Source organism: Chanodichthys erythropterus, chromosome 8 (assembly GCF_024489055.1).
Source record: "Chanodichthys erythropterus isolate Z2021 chromosome 8, ASM2448905v1, whole genome shotgun sequence".
NCBI lineage: Eukaryota > Metazoa > Chordata > Actinopteri > Cypriniformes > Xenocyprididae > Chanodichthys > Chanodichthys erythropterus.
In genome coordinates this window covers 44,979,536-44,988,932 of record NC_090228.1, presented here as the reverse complement: position 1 = coordinate 44,988,932, position 9,397 = coordinate 44,979,536, and the positions used below count along the sequence as shown (strand labels likewise).

At 41.9% G+C, this 9,397-nt stretch overlaps 1 long non-coding RNA gene across 1 annotated transcript; it reads left to right on the top strand.

The window, feature by feature from the left end:
• Positions 1–3,200: 3,200 nt before the first annotated feature.
• LOC137025059 (uncharacterized) lies at positions 3,201–9,397 on the top strand. The gene is made up of 3 exons (XR_010895826.1): positions 3,201–3,331; positions 3,515–3,650; positions 8,521–9,397. It is a non-coding gene; the product is annotated as an uncharacterized lncRNA (long non-coding RNA).

Sequence of the window (9,397 nt, the reverse complement as noted above, 5' to 3'; positions counted from 1 at the left end):
GGCGACTCCTCTGCTCCCTCCTGGACGGCAGCCACCCCACCTCGTCCCAGGAGCACGGCATCCGGGTCTCCGTCCCACCTTTCACTAGGCTCCAGCACCACCGCCTCGGGCAGCCTCTCGCGGTCTTCACTCCCGCGCTGCCCGAACTCCGCAGCACCGCGATCCCCCTCAGCAGCGAGGGCTCTCCGACAGCATGTCCCTCCTTCCTCCCGGGTTTCGGCACCAATGTAACAAAGGTTAGTAGATATGGGAAGAAGGAGGCGGGAACCGGCGAACGTTCAACAAAACTTTAATCTCAAAATAAACAAACAAAACGAAAGTAATGCCGGCAGACCCTCGCGGACGTCTGCCGGCCACACAAACATAAAATAAAGTCCAGGCCTGGTCCTCTCTCGTCCTTCACTGTAGTCGCTCCTCCTTTTATGCTCCCGGAGCTCCTCCGTGAGGGACTCAAGGCCGGTGCGCCTCCCAGGTGAAGCTCATTAACACTCGCGCCACCGGCCTCGCGCCGTTCCCTCACGGCTCTCGCCCGCCCTGGTCGCCACATACCCCCATCGCCCCTCGCAGGCCGGGGGGTACTCCCGAGACTGCGCTTACTCCCCCCCCCCGGGGCCTGTCTCGGCGGCCGCAGCACCTGGGGGTAAGGACAGACTAGACGAGAGAAAGGAGACGGAAGCAAGGGGAGCGACAGGACGAGAGAGGGGAGAAAGGAAAAAGAAAGAGGAAAAAAAATTCTGGGTCCAGTTCCCCGACACACTGCCGCTCGGTCCTCAGCCTGCCGGGAGGCTCTTCCTCGCGGTGCCATGCGGTGGCACTGGACGCTCGGTGGACGGCCCGATACTCGACCGCCTCCTGGCGGCCGGCGATGGCTCCTCCGGCTGAGGGCAGCCGGCAGCGAGTCCCCCGTCCCCTGCTCCTCCCCTTCATGGCGGACGGCAGCAGGCTCCGGCCCACGGCGGACGGCGGCGACTCCTCCGCTCCCTCCAGGACGGCAGCCACCCCACCTCGTCCCAGGAGCACGGCATCCGGGTCTCCGTCCCACCTTTCACTAGGCTCCAGCACCACCGCCTCGGGCAGCCTCTCGCGGTCTTCACACTCCCGCGCTGCCCGAACTCCGCAGCACCGCGATCCCCCTCAGCAGCGAGGGCTCTCCGACAGCATGTCCCTCCTTCCTCCCGGGTTTCGGCACCAATGTAACAACGGTTAGTAGATATGGGAAGAAGGAGGCGGGAACCGGCGAACGTTCAACAAAACTTTAATCTCAAAATAAACAAACAAAACGAAAGTAATGCCGGCAGACCCTCGCGGACGTCTGCCGGCCACACAAACATAAAATAAAGTCCAGGCCTGGTCCTCTCTCGTCCTTCACTGATGTCGCTCCTCCTTTTATGCCTCCGGAGCTCCTCCGTGAGAGACTCGAGGCCGGCACGCCTCGCAGGTGACGCTCATTATCACTCGCGTCACCGGCCTCGCGCCGTTCCCTCACGGCTCTCGCCCGCCCTGCTCGTCACAGCCCTATATATTATGAACCATGTAATTTGAAAGACATTAATGCTCATTATGACGCACTTTAAATGATATAAATCATAATGTGATTTTGCAGGAATTATAATCAGGCGCTAAAAATACTACCTATTAAAAGCCCGTCGAATCATTAGGATCATTCAGGGTCCTAAAGGAGACCCAATTCCTGGAGGGACTCGATTTCTCACCACAGCTGCACATTATTTATTGTTTTCAACTGACGTCACACTGCTATAGGAACACCCACCTGGAGGTAGAGGTCTTCATGGGTTGCTTAAATCTAAAATAACCCGAGGTCCGACCGGGCAGGTTGCCACAGGTCGGGTTCGGTATTAGTGGCCTCTGGTCTTGGGTAATTTAAAATAAATGTGCTTTTTCCGAATGGACCCGAGGAGACCCCAATTTTTTTTAAACTATGTTGGGCATTTAACAACATTTTATTATATAAAACAATTCTATGACAGCCTTATTATCTCACTTTTTTCTTTCTGAATTCTTTCTGAGTTCTTTTTGAATCCGCCCTTCTATGTGCAATGGACTCTGCACACAGTTGCTTCCGCATTTAGACACAGCTAACCACTATTCATTCAAACATAATTTACATTACTTTTAAGAATAATAAAACAAAGGTTGGGAAAGTGATATCATTGTTCCTTTCGCTTCTAACTTCTAAATTCATCCCAGCTTCTTCCATTTGTCATCATTTTCACTTTGGGTTTAAGGATAAAAAAAAAAAAATCACAGCTTGATTGGTGGATATCCCTGAATTTATATTTAGAGAAATAAACTTTAAATCATCTTATGATCAGGTAAATAATATTACGCCAAACGTTATAGGACATAATGAGGTTACAGTGATGAGTGATTGACATTCAGCACTTCAGCGAATACTTGCGTGTTCGTGTTTAAGTGCATTTTTGAGAAACGTAGGAAAGGACAAACAAACGTTTGCAACCTCGCACACAGAAATCCATCTTACAGCTATGAGATTTATCAGAAAAAGCCACTCCGGATATGCAGACAATACTAGCGAATCCATGATTTATTAGGCTATCGATTTAATTTTTATCGACCTATCACGTTTATTTTTCCAATCCACTGGTCACAATTGAAAGCCAGACTCAGAAATAACCTTTATTCATCAGGCAGGCAATAATATTAAGTAATAATAAATAAGTAAATAAATAAATGAAAGTAATAGAGCAGCAGACAAATCATTCAGTATTACACTAGGATTTTCCTGACCTACTGCGGGGCTACAGGCTGTGGACATGCCATTGCCGTTTATGTTCGGGTCCAGTCGGGTTCAAATAATTTTTCCCCCAAAACAGTTCAGCAGAAACTCTGCCATACAGCTAATTTCATTGGTTAAGTTTAGAAAATAAATGCCATCAAGCCTGTGCTGCAGTTCTATGGATGTTCTGCCCTCCAGGTCTCTGCGCCTGTCACGTGACTGAAAACTATAAATACTGTCATTTTCATAACAGCAAACTATTTGAAAAAAGAAAGTTGATCACGTTGACGTGTGGGCCTACATTGAGTAAAATCTTTAATAATACTGCAATAACTATTATTAATGTAAGTTTTCTAATGTAAGATTATCTGTTTCCTTAAATAGACAGACATATACATTAACAAAAAGTCTCTTTTTCTTTTTTGGACTTATTTTGCAGTTAAACTAAACAAACCTCAACTTACAATCCATAGAGATGGGCAAAAACTCCTTTTTCAAGCAAATGGATCAGATTTAGATGAGTTTTCACGTAGTTGCTACGGTTACCTCTACACAATCAGCAACTGCAATGAGGTAAATCATGTCCTCTACATTTTTATTTAATAGTACAGGATCAGGTCCTCTCCATTTTCACTAAAAGTCACACTCAGCAGAGCTATTATTGTGCCAATTAATGGAGCACAAAATCTCATGTTAAACAAGATCCAGAAAAAGTTATTTTTTTTATCCTATATTTTTCTGTTGTTGTGTTTACAGAGTATTACTGTACACGAAAGAGAACATTATGTTGAACAGTATGACCCAGCCTGCAAGTACAGAGCCAGAGTGCAGGTCATCTTCTCAAACAATTGTGGTTCCGGGAGTAGTGATCCGAGTGACGAGGTGGAATATGGTACGTCTGGACCTAGTAACCTGCATCATAATCAACTATGATAATCACTCTTTGTTTAGTTTGTCAAAGTTTTAAGAATGTAAGTCATATTTCATGATATATTCTCATAGTATAAGGAAGCCTGCAACAAGGGGGTTATGATTACCAGCAGGAGTGCCCTTGATAGCCACCAGAGGGTATTCCACCCAGAACTACTGCCTCACTATCACAGACCCAATTTCCCATAATCCACTGCCCGGACTTATTAGCCATTATTACATTCAGCTGTTGTTCATTACCTTGTTAGTTTCTGCTTATATAAACCTGGTTCATTCAGTCACTTATCTCTAGTGGCCTGTTGTATGAAGCTAGTTGAACACACTCTGAGTTTCAGATTAGGTTTAAGGCCCCGGTATACTTCAAACAAAATCGAAGAATGAACTAATGTGATGTTATTTCCAACAAAATCAGGCCAAAACGAAGTTCGTTTTGTGTTCTTTCTGAAAGTTCGAAACGGCTTGCCAAAGTGAACTTTCAGGAAAAGTTTGCTCCAGCTGCAAAACACCTTCATACTACCATTGGTCCATGACGATAACGTAATAGGAGGTGTGCGCTGAGGCTCCGCCTTCACTCGGGTGAAGACATGAACACGCTGGATAGCCGCTTTATAGTACAAAATTAAGTTGTGCTTGTAAACACTGTTTTTCATGTTTGATACTGCAAAGCTGCTTGATTTTAAGCAATCTATTAAATAAAGTGCTATATAAATAAACGTGACTGGAGTGCTAATTTGCAGAGCTCGTGCTAACATTCCCATGCTGTTATGATCAGCAGCAGATTTCTTATGCTTTCTATAATAAATGCTTGCTGGTTTCTCAATTTTGTTGTGTTTATTTTGTTACTAGAACTTTGTTTTACCCCTAAACGAAGAACGAAAAAGAACTTCGTTTGAAGTATACTGGGGTCTTTAGAGTTGACAAATTAGAGATCAGATGTCGCAAAATGCTCAGTATAAACTTTCTCTGTCAACTCAGGTTTGATCCAGAGTTTGCGATTAACTCTGAAGCGTGTGCACCTGAAAGTGTGACGCCAAACAGCCAATCACACAGAACATGCAGAGCGTCGGCTTGATTCACTTCTTGTGAGAGTGCCACACAATTAATTTCTCTTCTGAATATTAAGAGATCGTTATGAAAAATATCATGAAATTAAAGCTGCAAGCAGCAATGAAAGGGCCTCGCACCTGGGCTCACCGCCACCTGCTGGCCTCAGGAAAACAGTAAAAAAGTGGGCGACATGCATGTAAACAAGTGAATACAGGAGAATTATGGCCAAGTCATTTCAAAGGGCCACACTTCCTGCTGCCAACAGGTGGTGCTTTGACTGTAACTAAATATTGCCATGTAGATCAGGAATGATATCAAGGTTCAGGTCAGGAATGATATCAAATAAATGAAGTTTGGAGCAGATCAGACATTGTATGCCTGAGTAACAACAACTTCCTGTTTCGTGGTGTTAATCGCATACATTAGCACTCAGCCAAGTGTTGCATTATATAACGTGTTTCTAGCATGTTTGGTACTTCATGGCATATTTAAATGTGTTTCTGGGAGTGAATTACAGTATAAAGCATGCCATGTCCTGTTGCCAGCAGGTGGCGCTATGACTGTAACTGAATATTGTCATATAGATGTCTTTAGGCCAGGACCAGATAGTATGCCTGAGTTACAACAACTTCCTCAAAACATCAGAATTTGTCGGTCCGCCACAGACACGCCCTTCAGTGAAAACTCAAGATCTCTGATATTTATCATCACTAAGGTCTTAAGCAGGGCTCTCAAGTTTTGAACTGAGTTCAGAGTGAGATTTCGGCGGCGGCGGCGGCGGCGACAGGGGTTTGGGTGGGGACGGGGGTCTGATATGAAAAATGACACAAATTCGTACAAATAAAAAAATATTTATTTAATTCAGCATTTTAGTGTGTGAGTTTAGTGAGTGAGTGAGTGAGTGTGAGAGATATATAATGGTAATATAATCATACACATTATATTGTTGTTTTTCCTCAACATTGTAATGTGAAACAATATAAACATGGTAACCATATTCCGACTCTAGTGTACCTTATATGTACGTTACGTTCTGCACGATAACTGGCGCGCTCTGCTTTACTAGTGTTTTTTCCCGCTCGATGCTTGAGCCTATAATGCTTTTGTTCTTTAGGCCTATATTTTTTGTTTACACATATTGTTTAATGTTTTAAACTGAATGAAAACCTTAAGATAAAACACAAACTTGTTGTGTATATTACCTAATCATAAGTTTGTTCAGAAATGGTGACGACAACTTGAATAAAAAATAAATAAAAAACGTCTCTCATTTTCTCAAAATAATCATAAATAATCTGCTGTCCGCGATTTTTGGCCCTCTAGCGGTTAATAAACAGAACTGCACGCGTCTTGCGGAGGAACATTCTAGCCGGAGCTACTTTTCTCCATGTATGTCTCATAGTATGTCTATGGCGAGTCACGAAGTTACATACTCTGCGGCGAGTCCTGAAATAGTCTGAATATAAACACTTATTATACGTGTACCATAATGATTCAGGATAAGACAAAAACACGGTTTGGAAAATGGATTCATGTTGTATATTCTCATTATGTAATTTTTGTACATTTTTAACACAAAAAAAGTTGCGGACTGCAGCTTTAAATACACGAATATTCGTTTTTTTACTAGCCCAAATATTCGAATATTTTGGAAAAATGCCCATCACTACTAGCCAGGCAAGTTCACGTAAAAGTACTCTGGACAAACTGTTAACTAACCTACCAGCTGCCTGGACACAAATATTCCCCAGCAATTTGATGAGATGACTTACTGTACTCATAGGATATGGTCCCACATCGATCACGATCAGTCTGTAGCCAGATGTGAATCAATGTGACTGACAGATGTCCTCCTCTGTAGCTAACTACTTAAGTGAGCATCTGAATCAGTGCGCGAGCCCGTGAATCACAGAATGTGTCGTTGGAATCAGAACATAAATATTTTTGTGGCGGGAATATCTAAATCTTACCCGGATACATTAATTCTATTTTCTGATTGGCTGTTCGGTAGATTAACTGGTGCGTGGCAGGGCCTTCTGAACTCTATGGGGAACTCGCTTGATTCCTCTAATAGCGGCGCAACTTGTTGTGCGTTATCCTGGAGATTTCTCTGCGTGAGAAATAAAAGGTGTGGCGTGTGAGCGTGTGAACGGGTTGAAATGCGTGTGTCTCACGCCCAGTGCGTGAGACTTGAGAGCCCTGTCTTAAGATTAGACTTAGGGCTGCACAATTAATCGAATTTCTAATCGCGATTACGATTACGGATGCCACGATTTCATAATCGCTCAAAGGCGCGATTACAAGGAAAAATATCCACTTACATTATTCTGCGTGTTTTGAGCATGTTACGTTGTGAGAGGCGAATCACGACTACTTCAGAATGTAAAAGGTCTAACCCAGCGTAAAAGAAGCTACCAGTGACGTAGGTGTACGCTGATGGGAAACACCAGGACCCGCCATTTTTAAAAAGCCGTGTACACAGCCTAGTGTTGTCAAAAATATTGATATTTCGATATGTATCGATACTGAAATATCTGAAACGATACCAATACTCCTTTCTGTAGTATCGATACACCGATACCAGCTGCGCGTGCTTGCTCTCCTCTCTGACAGCGAGTTGAGACGCACGCGCCTCCTCTCATTCACAGCGCAGACAAATAATAATGCCGCCTTTGACATACAAGTGCCAAAATAACCTCCTTTTCGCGGTTTATTAATGGTCAAATGCACTCAGTCAGAAACAATATCACAATGCCCATCTTGGTGAGTATTAATGTAAAACAGTTCAGGAAGAATGTGTCCGTGCATTCTTCAGGTCTTAAAGGGACAGTAGCCGAATAAACGTGCCGCTCTCTATGTTGTTATTGTTAATCAAAAGACAAAGAGAAAATCACTTACTGCTCTTGACTGATTAACTTCTGTAACTTTAATTGATTAATCTGTATTTAATTTTTATAATGAAGATTATCCAATGTTATTTTAGGCCTACATTTGATTTGTTTTTTATTCAGTGTCTTACCTGATTACTACCGTTAGACCTACCTGAAAATAGAAAGCAGTTTATTTAATTTCTATCTTTATTCTATTGTATTTGTGCTATAGTTAGTAATTTGTTCATTTGTTCTTATTTTATTTGTTTACTTGTCTTTTTTAAATTCAATTTACCATTTGAAATCAAGCTTCCTTGTGCTGTGTGTAATATATTGCAACAAAATTAACCCACTGTAAAAACAAATACATTGAGTTAGCAAATATTTGTGAGATAATTGTAATGGTAACTGATCAACGTTTATTTATGAGAAAAGCTTAAAAGCTTTATCATATAAAGTGATCTCTTCAGAAGAAATTTGACTAATAATAAATAAAAAATAATATTAAAAATATCTATATGACAGTATATACATTGTTTTTTATCATATTGAAGTTAGAAATTCCAGTATTGTGACAACACCAGCCTATATATTTACTCCACAAACTAACTCTACAAACATGGAAAAGAGTGATAGATGGACCTCTCAACCTTACGCTGAGGAGAAAATCCAGCGTGGCTTTGAACAGACCAAGCAAAACATGATTATTCGTTCAAACAATGATATAAAGCTATTCAAAACATCATTCAATGTAAATAGTGATAATCGTCATTAATAATCGCAATTACAATTTCAAGGGAATAATCGACAATTATGATTTTTGTCATAATCGTGCAGCCCTAATTAGACTGGTAACATATGATTTTGATCTGGTTAAATCACAATATAAAACATGTAATTTCCTCTTGTCCGCAGGTGGCGCTATGACTTTGACTGAATATTGTCAAGTAGATGACCTCAGGCCAGGACTCTAATAAATCATGTGAAGTTTGGGGCAGATCAGACATTGTTTGCCCAAGTTACAACAGCTTCCTGTTTCATGGCAAAACACTGAACTTTGTCAGGCCACCACAGACACACAATTTAACGTCACAAAGGCCTTTAGATTAGACTGACTTAATATGATGTTGATCTGGTTAAAGCTCTAGGAGGAGTTTGTTAAAGTACAAGGTGTGGAAATGGCAAAAATTGCACAAATTTTGTAAAGTTAATTAAAAATACCTGACTTCCTGTTTGGTTTCAGATTTTGCTCCAAGAGACATTTTGTAGGTATTGGGATGTTATATGTGTGTACCGAACTTCATACCTGTACATGAAACATAGCGTAAGGGGCACTTCGTTGAAATTTATGGGTGGCGCTGTCGAGCCGGTGGCTTCAGGGCAACTGCACGGTGGGCAATAGGCATTTAAAATGGTTAAACATAAAAGGACTATTTCAAAGTCATTTGAATACACTAAAGAAAACACCACAGAGAGAGAGAGAGAGTGAGAGACGATGTGAAAAATACACATTCAAAACAAAATATCTGACTTCTTGTTGGTCGGAGCTAATGACTGTAAATTAGAAAGTTGTCCAGCTTAATGAGAACAATAAGTGTACCGAGTTTGGTGACTGTAGATAAAAATAACCCCCCCACTTTTGTCAAAAGGTGGTGCTACTGAGCCCCTCCACCACGCCCATTTCTAAGGCTTTGTCTATGTCTGTTGGTTGACAATATTGATGCGTGTGTCGAGTTTCATGCAATTTGAAGCATGTTAAGAGCCTCAAAAAAATATTAATAAAGTTTGACAT